The sequence below is a fragment of the Mya arenaria genome, chromosome 15 (assembly GCF_026914265.1).
Source record: "Mya arenaria isolate MELC-2E11 chromosome 15, ASM2691426v1".
Taxonomy (NCBI): Eukaryota; Metazoa; Mollusca; class Bivalvia; order Myida; family Myidae; genus Mya; species Mya arenaria.
The window spans coordinates 33,458,783-33,474,359 of NC_069136.1; the positions used below are offsets into that span (position 1 = coordinate 33,458,783).

General features: G+C 34.9%; 1 long non-coding RNA gene across 1 annotated transcript; it reads left to right on the forward strand.

The window, feature by feature from the left end:
- The first annotated feature begins 8,287 nt into the window (after window positions 1-8,287).
- LOC128219649 (uncharacterized) lies at window positions 8,288-13,550 on the forward strand. Its single transcript, XR_008258609.1, has 4 exons — window positions 8,288-8,450; window positions 12,239-12,443; window positions 12,825-12,963; window positions 13,419-13,550. It is a non-coding gene; the product is annotated as an uncharacterized LOC128219649 (long non-coding RNA).
- Window positions 13,551-15,577: the final 2,027 nt, after the last annotated feature.

Below are 15,577 nucleotides of genomic sequence, written 5' to 3' on the forward strand. Positions count from 1 at the left end.
CAAAATGGTGGTAAGCAAGAGAATCATATTCTTCACAGATTTTGTCGATGACTTTGCTGTTTGATAAATTTGATATTAAAAATGTAATAATAAAAAGAAATAAAAGAATAATAAAAATAAAATAATAATAATAGCATGATAAAAGTAAAAATAATAATAATAATCATAATAATAATAATAATAATGAGAAGAAGAAGAAGAAGAAGAAGAAGAAGAAGAAGAAGAAGAAGAAGAAGAAGAAGAAGAAGCTACAACAACAACACATATTCTTAAAACTACGCCTTATACAAAAAAATAAAACATATTCTTTCAACAACAATAACAACAACACCACCACCAATTCTTAAAACTAATTTTTTCTCTATATTTGTGTCCTCCAGGGTGAATTGTAACCCTATCGTACATGCTCGACCATATCAGGCAAGCTCGGAACAGAACTATCTTTAAACCAAAGCTCTTCTAGCACTGCGGTATTCGCTGCTTGCCGTTGAAAGCGTTGGAAATACCTTTTCCAGTACATCTGTCTATGCCAACACAACTCACGACAACAAACACAATGCCATCTACCATTACTAAGCATACACCAACAATAACGGTGCCAACAAGAACCAATACTATTCCTACTTATACTAATAATACCCGTACAGCAACAACATAAAAATAAAATAAAACAACTATCTCTACAACAACCGGATTGCGCCTACAGCCAACTAACAGCAACAACAACAACAACAGAAACGACAACAACATAATCAACGATTCTTTATGACTAGAATATATACGCATACATATTTATCAACAAAATATATCTGCAATACTGGAATAAAAGTATCTACCGGAAACACTTGATAGATACTTATAATCTGTGACAAATGTGACTGAGTTGTTAAATTTACTTTTTTTGTTTAAAAAATGATGCAATTTTTGATCTGTGAGGAATGTAATTTCATGGTACATAAAAAACCGGCTTCGATCACAAATTTCCCAGGAGCGGTGACATATATGTTAGAAATGTGTGACAAATGAGATCTTCTTTTTCCCAGCTGTGAAGAATAGGATCCTATTTTTTTCAAGGTGGGAAGAATATGATCTGGGAAAAATAAACAGCTATCTGACCCCAAAGATTGAATGTCAGTGGAAACGTCAAAACTAGCAAATCCTGAATCATTGTTCAGGAAACTCAAATGGAAGTACTGGGATTATGAACAATGACGTCATCATGGTCTTTCGTCATCCGCAAGATCGGCGAACATTTTAGAGTTCTCGGAGAGGTTGTTGGAATTTGACTCGTCAATGCACACAGTCCTTCGTTTGATCTTCTCGGCGTTGACATGTAACGGTCTGTGGGTTCTGGCGTGCATGACTATAGGTAAAGGGCACCCGATTCTCGGCCTTTGGAGTCCGATAATCAACTTCTTGAAGACGTTTTTCAGCAGCCAGTCTGTTATTCTGCTTTTGCACATAAACGCTCATCAAATGTGCACTGACGTTGGTCGCCACCGCAGGACTACAATGACTGTTCGCAGACAGGTAGCTGAGTGCCCCCAGTGCGCAATCCCGGTAGCCGGTCTGGTGAGAGGTTGTGGAGGAACCACCCTCTGTGGCGTCGGTGACTACGCGAACGGTCCGCTGCCGCTGCTGCAGACGTGTCAGATGAAAGACTGTGAGCTCCAAAATGTCCGCCTTGTCAACACGCGTCGTTGATGACACTTGAAGATAGCAAACCAAATGTGGCGTTCGATTTACTGATGCAATCATGTAATTATAAAAATCACAGAATGACCTCACTAATTTGTTCTATATAAAAAATGTTAAAATTCTATGATATTTGATTTATTTAGGTTTTTACTATAACATTATTTTTCACGGACGGCACTTATGTACATGTTATGAATATTTATGATGATGAGGTGCCCAGTTGGCATGGTTTGCAAGACGGACGTATACTGTGCCGATTGGCTGATAAGGAGCTTGAGGCGGTCAATAATCGCGTTCATCCTCTCGCGGCGTTGACGCCCAACTAGGGGTTTGCGTACCTGCAACAGATACAAAATGAGTTACTTATTAAAACTGAAATATGTTTATTAAGATTAGCTTATGAAGTTACTAATCATCTTGTTTGGATTCACGAAAAATAAAAGTAAGCAAAAATCATGATACCATCTTCAAGAATATGCTTATGTAAATAAAGGTAATAAACAAATACGATGCCATATTATAAATAAAGGTAATATTGGTTTGATTTTTTAACAGTTCTTGAAATTCCACCTCTATTAATTACTTATTACTAACAATAAAAGTGCGACGACCATCTAAAGTTTAAGCTATTGGAGTACAAATATTACAAAACAAAATGTTCAATTTTCGTTGTTAATAGTTAAATAACCATTCTTTATTGCAGTAAAATGACTGATGGATTAAGAAACCAAAATCAGTAGAAAATTCTGATAAATGGCTTCGTATCATAACTACAAAATTCCCCTTTCAAATCTAATGTATACATATATAATATCGGTAAATCTTTTTATACGCTCAACATCAAAGTATTTCTGTTACGGATTAATTGCTTATTAACAACTTTAACCTTTCGTTCTATTCTGATATGTAATAAATAAGAAACCAAAAAAGAAAAAAGAAAAAAAACAACAACTAGGATTAACTTTCCTGCAAACAATCTCCGAGTAAAATTTTACTCAAACTTTCCTGCAAACAACAAAACCGGCTGGGTACCACACAGCCGAGGTCACCAACATTTTACCTGCTGTATTAAATTCTCGAATGGCGGACTAATTATATCTGTCATGTATTTCCGTTTCGGATAGACAAATCCGCTTGCCGGCAACGGCAACGCAGCGTGCCCGAGGGTCGGATTTTTCTATCCGAAACGGAAACACATGATTGATATTTTTTCTAGCACACCTTTAAATAACTTTTATGTGAATAAATTTACACCAAAAAGCGCGTGCGATATTGTTTACTGACGTCATGACGCGCAGTAATTTGTATTCACTACATACGTAAAGAAGTTCCTTCAGTATCACGTCGGTTAAGGGTTATTTTGTTTTGTTTTGTAGGTACATTTTTGTAAAGTTAATGTTTATGGAACTCATCTATTGAAATCTCATAATTATGGTTACATAGAGTGTAATATAAAAGAAATGAAAAGTATTACGTCACAGCGCGTGTCTCATCTGGCTGGGGGGATGCCAGTTGGAGTTTTCCAGCTCGGCTGAATTCACCGGAAATGCCTATCCGGTATGCTAGAACGTGGTGTATGGATATACGTAAGGTAAACGTGTGCTAGTATATAGCAGGCACACAGGATCCCCGTTGTACAGTCCTCCAAAAGGACTATTAATTTCTTTAGCGACGAGGCAGGGGATCGAACCGGCGATCGCTGGGTTGACGGTCAAGTGTCTTGCCAATAGTTAGACCAGGGATTCGCCACAATGGCGCACACCTATAAGTTAATCTTATATAGATACCAACTGCACGAGCAGCAACCTCAAAATCCATAACTAAAATGCAACACAGTCTTATAAACAAAATAAAATGATAACATCATGAAGTACTTATTATTCGAAAGGAGAATAAAACGTTTACAGGCGCCTTGTAACGCCGCATAGCAGCATCGCCGCATAAACGTGTTTTATGTTTCGTTTATGCGGTGATTTTCAATGCATAAACAGGGCGACCACGTTTATACGGCGACGCTCAATGCTTAAACCAGAAATTGCTTAAATGGGGCGCAACTGTGTCTTTTTGCCACATAAAGAGGATTAACTTAACCAATTATTATAAAACTAAAGAATAGAGTTCTAATATTTCAACAAAAACGATGGTGATGACGTTGTTGTTGTTGTTGTTGTTGTTGTTGTTGATGATGATGATGATGATGATGATGATGATGATGATGATGATGATGATGATGATGATGATGATATGATGATGATGATGATGATGATGATGATGATGATGATGATGATGATGATGATGATGATGATGATGATTAAGATTAGGGCGTAGCATATTACTGTCATATTGAAAAAAAATACGGAAAAAGAAGGTAGGCAAATTGGTCAAATTTAAGGTAATATTTAAAAATTGAGCCAAAATTGAAAGTTAAAAATGAATTATTACTCCCCTTGGAATGTTCACATTTACATTTTCTTGGTTACAAATGACGAGTGCATAAAAATACAATACATGAAAGAAAGACGTCCATGATTACCCAATATCAGTCATCTGAGTCCTCTTGCTTAAGTTCCCAAAACTAATGTTGTGTTGAAAATGTTTGGAAACAATATTATCTTCAAAAAATTTCCTTTCGTTGCCCTCGTAACCAGAGATGTACGCTGATGACCTAGACGTGAATAACCGCATAATTACCAGTTGTTCTTGACAAGGAAATAGTTATTGGCTCATTTGAGCACAAAGAGCACATGTGGAACTGTGAGGATTGTTGGATTTCTGTTGTTTGGCTGTCGTTAACTATTGACTTTTCCAGAAACGTTTAAAATGACGTTGAAAGTAAGCATTGTCAAGGGTACATGCCCGTTAGTCTGACAAAAAGGCGAGAATATATGTTACGTCATACGACGATTCAATTTTCCAATGGTCCCAAATGTCGGTGTTGTGCGTTGTCGTAACATATATTCCCGTTTTTAGTCGGGCCAAGCGTCATCTCAAACGTTTTCGCAGAAAGATTAACTGGTTTGGTTCACATTATAACTGATCTTACTAAATCTTTGTCAGAATTTACGTCTCTAAAAGTCTAGCTCAAAGTTTGGTAATGTGGACACAAAAAGCTCCGATCTTGATGAAACTTTATCAACCACTATTGTACTAGTATGTGTTTTAATTGAGTATGACATACATTTCCGACAAATAAAATTGCGTATTAGCCTTAAATGAGGACCATCCTTAATCATAAATCATTTTACAGACACGACGTCATAATTTGGTTCTCGTCTGCTGTAAACAGGTAACATTCGAAGACATTTAGAACAAGCCCTTCTTTATTATCAAACTGTTACCTTACATGTTCTTACTATGAATTAATACAATGTGCTCACAAGTTAATAAACACAATTTCTATATAGCAACTACCAAATGCAGGCTCTACCTATAAAGACGATCAATTTACCTTTCATTACTTTTATGAACAAACACAAGTGTTACAGCAAATGTAAAAAACTTATTTGAATACAATTTTGCAAATCAAAGCCTAAATAGGTCATTTCATAAAACGTTACATAAGTTTTTCGGCCAAAAGAGCATCTTCTATCACATCTGTAAATTCTTTTTTACAATAAAGCTCTTATTTGATGTTATTATACCTCACTTCTATAGAACATAGCAGTAAGCAGTGTGTGTATACCACGTGATAAATTGCGTCATAAATGCTACGTCGGAAGGCAATATTTTGCTTCGAATGAAGAAAAAAAAGATAACTTCACAATTTATTCATCATTTTGAATGAAACATAGCGCAGTCTACGCCGCTTACGGAGCCCCGCATTCGGTCTTTTACCACAGTTTGATTTAGAGTTTAGTTTTTTAAAAAACTTCGACAAACCTTTTCACAATACGGCGTCTGACGAAGCACTGTCAAAACATTATTTTGGAAACGGGGTTGTCGAAGTGTTTGATGAAACTTAACTCTCAATCAAACTGTGGTAAAAGACCGAAGGCAGGGCTCTTAAGGCGACATAGACTGCCCTTTGTTTTATTTAAAATGGTGCAGTAAAAGAAAAGTTATCTATGTTTTAAGTTTTCATTTCGAGCAAAGTGTTGCCTTCCGACGTAGCATATATGACGTAACTTATCGAGTGGTATACACATACTGGTAAAAGCGTCACCCTGCACTATCATCCTCTACCGCACTGTTACCCTGTGACGTAATGAAAATGACAATATGCAACAAATACGCCGCCACGTTGGATTTTGATGCGAAAACTGGCATTTAAAACTTTTTAATTTTTAAAAGACACTTATTATTATACCTCACTTCTATTAAACATATGAAATTGGCAATACGCTACGAATATGCCGCCATGTTGGATTTCATGCGAAAATTATGATTAATTAAACTGGCATTGCAACAGTAAAAGACACTTATTACGTTGCCTCACTTCTACAGAACATATTCAATTGTCAAAACTCTACGAATGCGGGATTACTGATAGTATTCTACTTAAAGTCTGTATCACCTGAGCGCTTTGTTTACCAGCAGACAATTGTTCTACAGTTTTGTTCGGTATAATGAAATACATATTGACTGCCTTGAGGGTACAGTACATAGTGTCAACCTGGGCTTCGCCTCGGTCGCCAGTATTTACCTCAGGTTGCCAATATGCACTGTCATCCTCAAGGCAGTCAATATTTATATGATGTTCTATCATTGAAACAATCATTTTGCCAATTTTAAAGTGTCATGTTTTATACGAATATTTTTTAAGTTTTCACCGAGAGCTTTTTTTGATATAGGCAATATGTTTTTTGAGAAACAAATGAATACAATTGTTATATAGTCATAATGAAATTTTGTTTATTAGCTCGCCTAAATATATTACATCGTCATTATGGTGTTATCCAAAGATACAAGCCATGCAAAAATAGTACAAGTTGGTTAATGGATATAAATAAACATAAAATTAATCTCGATGTTAATATCTTACATGCACCCTCACATTTTTTTTCTTAATGATGGACGGATTACCTTAACACACACCTTTTCTATGTCTGACACTACAAAACTTTCGCGATTCACTTTAAAAGAACAAAACAGCTGACCTGAACGATGAACTCATGCCATGTTCATGACTTGTCATTGCGTTAAATGAAGCTCAAACGATAACAAACACATTGCCAAAAATAAAAACAACCTTTTAACCAAGCTCTTACCTAATAGTGCCGGACTCTGAATTACCATTTTTCAACATCCTTTTATGTCATGAAACGCAGAGTCGCTGCTTTTATACATAAGAAATGTTTGGGTTCCGTATTGAAGTGATTGATATGCGGTTTTTGAACTGAATGCGTTACGTTTACTACCGTCTTAGTTTGAAAGCTACGGGGATTTCGATATGTCGCGGTAAACAGGATTTAAATTTTGTTTTACTAGAGTTGTTTTCGAATGTCATACCTCGAGGATTCAGCATGCAGTTTTACATACATATGCCTTGATAATAATACACATTTTCAGCCAATGAAACTTGCCTTCAATAAGTACCACGCTTTATTGTTAAGATTTGTAGTTTTATAATTCAAAGACATTACGTCGTAATTTGGTTCCCATCACATCACATCATAATGACTAAAATGGTTTGTTCGCTTTGCTCGCTCCACCTTTCTTAATTACTACGATATTACCCCATATGTTTTAACTATAACATAGACGATATCATGATTATGACGTTTTCCCGACTTCCTGTGACGTCAAGACCGCATAGTTCTAAACGAGGTGCGATAATGGTCACCATAAAAAGTCCTATCGTAGTATTCATTTTAGTTTGTGAATAAGACAGGGAAAGACTGCGAACTGCTTCCTGGAACTCTATGAAACTAGCTTATTCTCGTAAATACAAACAGCGTTGGAATACTGTTTAAAAATACAAAAAAACTAATAACTCCAAATACACCTTAGCCTGTAAATATTCCAGAAACAGTTAGTCACTGGAACTTCTTGAGCTCCGAGTAAAACATTTCTCACACTTTCCGGCAAACAATAAAACCAGCGGATACAACACAAACGAAGGGACGGAGGGCTCCAATATGTTAACCCGCTTAATAAAACGAATTGGCGCACAGGGGTGGGTAGAGAAATGTAAGTTTAACGTGCTCAAGCGTTTAACAGTCACACAGTATCCCCGTTTAATATCCCCCAAGAAAGACTATAACATACTTGAGTGGCGAGCGGCGGCCCCAGAATTGACATTCAAGTGTCTTTTCACGAGACCAGGGATACGCCAGTAATGGTGCACACAATCACGTTCACCTAATAAAGATACCGACTGCACGAGAAACACGGACCGTATGGCCTCAAAATCCATTAATGAATAGCCAAAATCATAAGATCATAAAGTATGTTTTATTTAATTCGATAATAACTTGTTTACAGAGAGCTTATAATGCATAACAACTACAAGGACAAAATAATATCCGGAACAACAACAGCATCCTCCAATGATAATTAACAAATCAAAAGATTAAAACCAAAGCACAACAACTGAACAACAAAACAACCACAGAAAGAAGTACGTGAGGAGAGTGGTTGTGGGGTTTTGATGTATTTGCGGCCATCTGGTCGATGCACGTTTGGACGCTCACGTTTTCGAATTCATCTTTCTGAGAAATCATTGTCAGTCTTGCGAAAGTGATTGTGAGTCTCTATTTAATCAGCCGAATACGAAGTTGATTCAGTCTTGAAACACTTTAGGAATAGAGAAGGTAGGTTTGATAAATGTTTGTTTCAGTGTAAAATAACAATATGTTATGCATCGTGTGACCACCAAAAGATGTAGTTACAATATTTACATTGCGATCAAACAGGCTTTTTTATTTATTTTATATGACATACATGAGAAGATGTTTAAAGGACAATTAGTTGTGTTTTTGGAAAAAGTGCGCCAATATGTATGCGAACTTTACCTCATGTTGGAAATGACGTCGTTGCAATTGTAACAAGGCTCTGTGCGCGCTGACGTTTGATTTTGAAGTGAGAGCGGGCTTAAATTTTAAAACAGTGACAAATATCAGATTGTTGTTTCACTGTTTCACACAGAGAAATACCATTTGTGTTTTTCACTGGTTAATCTCTTAAAACCTATAGATAGCAATAATATATATATATTTTATAATAAAGTGTTAAAAACTATTACGTTATTGCAGTTTAGATTAAAGCTCGTTTCATCGAGGAACGTCTTATGACAATCGTTTTTTGCATTCGATGATTTCTTGTTGAATTTGGTACTCATTTTAAAATGTCTTGTTTGATTGGTAACTTGGAAAAAGTTACTTTGAATCTGCATCAGTTTATGATACTTACAGTCAACTTGAAAGCAAAGTATGTTAAAAAAAATAGCATTTAAGTTTCTGGTTTGAAGCATTGAACAATGGTGGTATTATCTCCGCCCAGATCCACAACGCCTGCCGAACAAAAGAAATTGGGAACGCCCGATAGTGTATAAGTATCACGTGACAAAACCGCTAAATTCCGCATAATCAGAATACATTATAGTTTTTTGGGCATTCGGAACTCCTTGGCCATTTTTATCGAAAACAATTTCGGATGTATTTGGACGGTTTACATACTCAGAAATTGGAATGTTTAAGTCAGCTGCAAGTAGATCGCGTAGTTATCATTTAATTTTGCAGTTAAAGTTAATGACTTAACTCTTGGTAATCTTAATAATGTTTGCAATAATGCACTTCACTGGCAATCAAGTTAATCTTAAATCAACAAATATAAGCTTAACTACTACATTTAATTAATGATATAATTTAAATGTTTACGAACTACTTCTACTGATGTACCGGCATACACCCGAGGTTGTTTTCGATAAAAATGACCGAGGAGTGCCGAATGTTTCTTGGGTGCACTACTTAAATGATTGACGGTCCTTAATGGCACAACACAGCGCGATGCCTGTCTGTCGGCACTATATCATTACCTTGTCCTAAAAGTGAACGTGACTTGATTGACTTGTAAAAAGATATTAGAACTGTTTTAATAAATTCAAAGGGGCATTACTTCTCCAGCTATTTTTTATAGTGTGTACGATAAAACAATTTTTTTAATCATTAATTTTTAAATATAGAGTTTTGCTAAATTGTGATAAATCACATATTTATTTTTGTAAACTTATTTAATATAATCTTTACGTGAACCATACTAATAAATAATAAATTGCAAAAAAACAGTTGTATGAAATATTCGGTCGTTAAACGGTGTCATTGATATTGTGGTAATTTGTAGTACAATAGATGATTAAATTGCAGTTAACCGCAAATCTATTCAATGAGGTAACTGCATGAGATAAATACATGTCGCATGGTGTATGGTATGTAAATTTATACACGTTACATTTAAGGCATTCAAGCGAAATAGCTTCTACAATATTTTTGAAATGCAAATTAGTGAAACATTTCTTCTATTGTACATTTAGTAACATAGTCAATGCTAAAGTTTAAAGAAATTTGCACAATAAAGTGACACAATTCAACACATTTTGACTCAAGTTTAACTTCATATGGACTATGCAACTCGAGTTCATGAATGTAGTATTTCCAACAGATAATTTTATTCAATATTTCTGTAAAATATACAGAAACAAGCCCAGTAGCCAAAAGTTAAAACATAAACCCCGTTTAATGGCACAATATAAACGCCAATGACATAGAACACACAAAAACACAAACAAGAAACATGGAACAACAGCACAAAACTCAACGAACAACACAGTGCATATAAACTAAATACAAATCTAGGTATGTTTATCAAGGATTGTAAGGTACCACCTTGCAACGGTCGGTAAAATGTAAATTTACTGGGGGTTTAAACCAGGCCCCAATATCACGAAAATATTTAAGACAAATCTCAAACTCAGCCTCAACTCATTTTACCATATAACATCAACATTTGTTTTATTTTTTTCATTTTTTACACCTTTATAACTGCATTCTATCATAGAATATGCTGATAAAAGCCTTCGGTCGAATTCCAGGGGAACAATATTCGACAGCCAAAATTTATTTGAGTACAATTCTGTATTCTTTATAAATTACTCAAGTATTTTTTTGGCCCTAGACTTAATTTTCTTTGAAATATTGACCAAATCTTTTTATTAACACATTCTATGAGAAAATAAATTTCCAAAATTTTAAAAGCATGCACGATTTTGCACCGTTCTAGTCTTTTATTCGGTAAAATGAGTAAAGATTGAGATTGAGATTTGACTTGAGTATGTTTGTGATATTGGGACCAGTGTACGTGCACAAACCTCATTCTTATCCCAACAATCCTGAATAAAAGCCAGTAATTTCTATACATTTGTATTCTTGATACGTTATAATATTCCATCGCATAGCAAATATGCCGCATTTAAAAAAAATACAGTTTTTTCTAGCTTCTATATTTAGAACTGTGCATTAATCATTCAGGAAATATGCAAATAAGTTTGATTTTTTTTTTGTATTTTGGCAGAACAAATAAAGACTACGTGACAATATCACTTCAAAAATATTGTTTCAAGTTGATACCTATTTTAAATGAAATTGTTTGTCTTTAAAGACATGTATATGTATACATTTTTGCAAACATACAAGGAAATCTATAATTACTAAATCTGTCTATCAAAAACAAATAATTTCTTTTATTACTTTTACATTTATAACATGGCAAATTTTCTAACAAGACATTCACAACATATAACTGTTACAAATGTTTGTAATAAATCGATGTATCGATATTTGGTATTTATAATTCTGTACCAATTTGGACGACAACGCACGAGTAACATGAATTTTCAGCATCTGTGACATCAATTTCAAACTGTTAATTTTATTTGACCGATCTATGAATGTGTAACACACTGAGAAAAAAGTTTCTCAAAACACAGTCATAACAACAGCAATGCTAAAGTTAATTGGTAGTGTTGTTTATTTCGGTCATTTTAGACCACATCTATTTTCTGTCTTTGAGCGGGCCGGATAAATAAAAAATAATTAAGTTGATATTGTGAAAATTGTTGACAAAGCAACTTTATTATTTCCATAAAATGTAGACGTAATGAAAAACTGCTGCCATCTTCCTGACTTGTTGGAATTACATGATATGTATTGCATTGTTTGACAAAAACACAGTTGCGGCAACTCTCAGATGAACGAACAACCTCAGTGTCATGTTATCTCTCTAATCTAAGCTATTGCATAACAGGCATACAATATTTGATGTATAATATGGTTTTGAATGCATGTGACTGTTACCACTTCTGGCTTACAATCTGATTCATTGATTTTCTCGTAAAAAGGGGGAAAAAACTCGTAGAATTCAAAGTAACACATCGTTGAATTTGTTTAAACACCACAAGTTTATACTACTTTCATATTAAAACGATTTGATAAACAATGAACTTTCTTTTCCCTTTTCAATAAGTTAATTTGCGGATATTCCTGATGTTAACGTATTTTGCATTCGCGCATTTGTTTTTCACAACATTTTTATCATTTCTATTCAGAAACTGAGAAAGATCCAACACAATGCTGTTCAAGTACACCCTGGTATTGCTTGTCTGCGTAATCCTGATTGGCACATCCGATGCATGGTTATTCCGCAGAAGAAATAAGGAGAAGCTTGTGTATACGAGCGGGGGGGTGAAAATCAAGTTAGTAGTAAAGAGACCATCGAGTCTTGTCAGACCGGAAAAGGAACTAGGTTGTAAGGTAATGGCAAGAATACAAGATACTTAGGTCACTACACAAATTTCGAGCATTTGTTGGAGACTTTCCATTTGTATTGTTTTAATATAAAACTGATATCCATGCTGTTGTCAGGATTTTCTTCGTAATACTCAAGATCTTACAGATAGTTTAAACATTTGCAAATATTGGATGAACGATAACTTCTTATCAACTTCTTCACTACATTGAACGTTTGATATTTTTTCTTTCCACAAGTATGCCGCAATCTCTCCATACAGCCCGAACAATCGTTTTTAAACCCTCAGAACATATTGAACGCTGCACAAATACATGTACACCATATCTCATATAACCCAATTATATGCTAGACAAGACTTATAATTGGATATGAATATCTTCCAGGATATCGAGGGTTGCGGAGGGATACGGGATGCACCTAGCGGTATAGGAAAAGCTGGTGGAGCTGCCGCCGCAGGGATTGCGGACGGAAGTGCCGACATGAGAGATGCTATGGCAGCTGCTGGAGTTGGAGTTACTTAAAGTAACTGAAATCTCGATTCAAATGATTACTGATATGCATTTTAATCATCAATGAGCCGATTGTTCAGTATTTTGTTCCAGTTAACAACGTTGTTAGGTTGTCTACTTTCAAATCTTTACTGCTATGTATTTACTGTATTGAAATAAGCGACTTAAGCATGTTAAGCTTAAGAAGTTTCGAGAAATTGGGGCCATATTGTTAACTTTAAAAACGTTCTGAACAATCGGCGAAATGTTTGCTTTCCAGAAATAGTTCCCGTAAGAAGCAAACTGCATTCAGAGACTAATTACACATACATATTAATGAAGTAATTGTTATTTCTGAGTGGTATTCGTTGACAAAAGGATTTTGAAATGCACAGAAGCTTTTGCTCATTTCTTTATTAAAGATATATTCATATTTGAACATTAAACCATTCTTTTAAACTGGACGAATGTTTTTATCTTTACTTTCAGATGTCGATCATTTAAAATCTACAAACACAATGAATACCGCCGGAGAAAAAAGGATTTTAGCTGGCTTGGAAGAATATGTATAGATTATGAAGTATATTATTTTAACAATAAATTTATTTCTCAAAGAAACAAGACTTCTGATTGCTCGATATGCAAGTTGTTTTGTATGTTTGTTTTTTAAACGATTCAAATCTAACTGAACAATATTCAATAACAACATTAAATAAACTGATGTTAAATAGCCTTAAATAAACTGATGTTGAATAGCCTTAAATAAACTGATGTTAAATAGTAGAATCTGAGTACTTTTATTGTATTGTTAACTAAATTGGCCGATCGAGTAAATGAAATCACTGAGGCACGTGTAGGGATACGTATAAGACTACCGTACATTTTTATATGACGCCTCAAACATGAATTATGCAACGCCATTGAACCTGTCCTGGTCACGCGGTGACCCCATATGTTTCCATATTTACCAAAATGGCGTCATATTTTCGCTACCGATGAATGAATAAAACATTTCTTATAAATTAATAAATGTTAACAGCTTGCCGTGATAAGAAGGTGACCCGATATTGGATACACGGGGCGCTGGAGACAATTTTCTTGTTCGTGCGCGATATCATTTTCTTTGCCCCTTAAGTCCCAAAAATGGGGCACCTACTAATCAGTACAACTCACGTTATGTGTCAATGTGAAATTCTCATAAACACGATATCCGTATAATAATGTACCCTTCCATGTAATGCTTTTCACCGTGTTTCCCACGAGTGAGTTTCACAAAAACGATTAACTGATTTCTCAAGCGCCTGGGTGTAATATTTCCTTTTGAAATATAGTTCAAAAGTCGAGTAAGAAGACGCAATAATCTAAAACTTGAAATTTAAATTAAACGAAACAGTTTATTATATAACGTCATACTAGTATCAACGCGGAAACCTTTTCTATCAGTGAAAACAATATTTGTTCAGTATGTTAAACAAAAACATCAGATCATATAGAGGGTGACAGCATATAATCGTAACCCTTGAAGCAGTTATGTCGCCTAGGTTGACATGAACTTTTTCGGGTTAACATTCAGTGTGTGTATACCACGTGATAAATTGCGTCATAGATGCTACGTCGGACGGCAAAATTTTTGATTGAAAAAAAAGACTTTAAACAAAGATAACTTCACTTTTTCTTCACCATTTTAAATGAAACATAGCGCAGTCTATGCCGCTTACAGAGACCCTTCTTCGGTCTATCACCAGAATTTGAATGCGGGTTTGGTTTCTTAAAACAATTTGACAAACCTTTTCACAATACGGCCGTCTGACGGAGCACTGTCGAAACATTATTTTGGAAACAGGTTTGTCGAAGTGTTTAATGAAACTAATGACCTCATCAAATTTCGGAATAAAAGAAATGCGGGGCTCTTTAAGCGGCATAGACTGCCCTCTGTTTCATTTAAAATGGTATTGTAAATGAAAATTTATTTTTGATTTAAGTCTTCATTTTAAGCAAATCTTTGCCTTTCAACGTAGCATATATATGACGTAATTTATCACGTGGTATACACACACTGACATTGTAAACAATCACCTTCCATGGGATCTGATATTTATATAATATTGAATAGGGTTGAGTTAATTTCGCGTATTTTGATCTGTAATATATACAGTGGATCAATATTGAACTAATAGTATATTCTTTTAGTTGTTTATAAACGAAAGAGGTTTATTTTCATGAACATACAGGCAAATGAATATATTTTATAAATATTTACTGCCTTGAGCTCTTGACAATGCATATTGTCAATCCGAGGTAAATGCTGCAAACCGAGGCGAAGCCTTAAGGCTGTCAATGTCTATTTTACCATACCGAACAAAACACTTTCATGGGATTTCATGACATCAGAGGGAAACAGTGCGGCAGAGGTAGATAGTGCGGGATGAAAATCGAAATTATTGTCCTTGCGTTTTTACTATTTGTTCTATAGAAGTGAGGTATAATATTTGTTATATAAATAATGTATCGCCTGCAACATAACTCAGTTTTTGTTCAACATATCCATTGAAGTGGTATTATTCCGCATTATCTTTTATTTGTAGATAACGCCAAAGTGAATATGATAAATGTTTTGCTTCATCGATGGTTTCCTGGACCAGGGACAG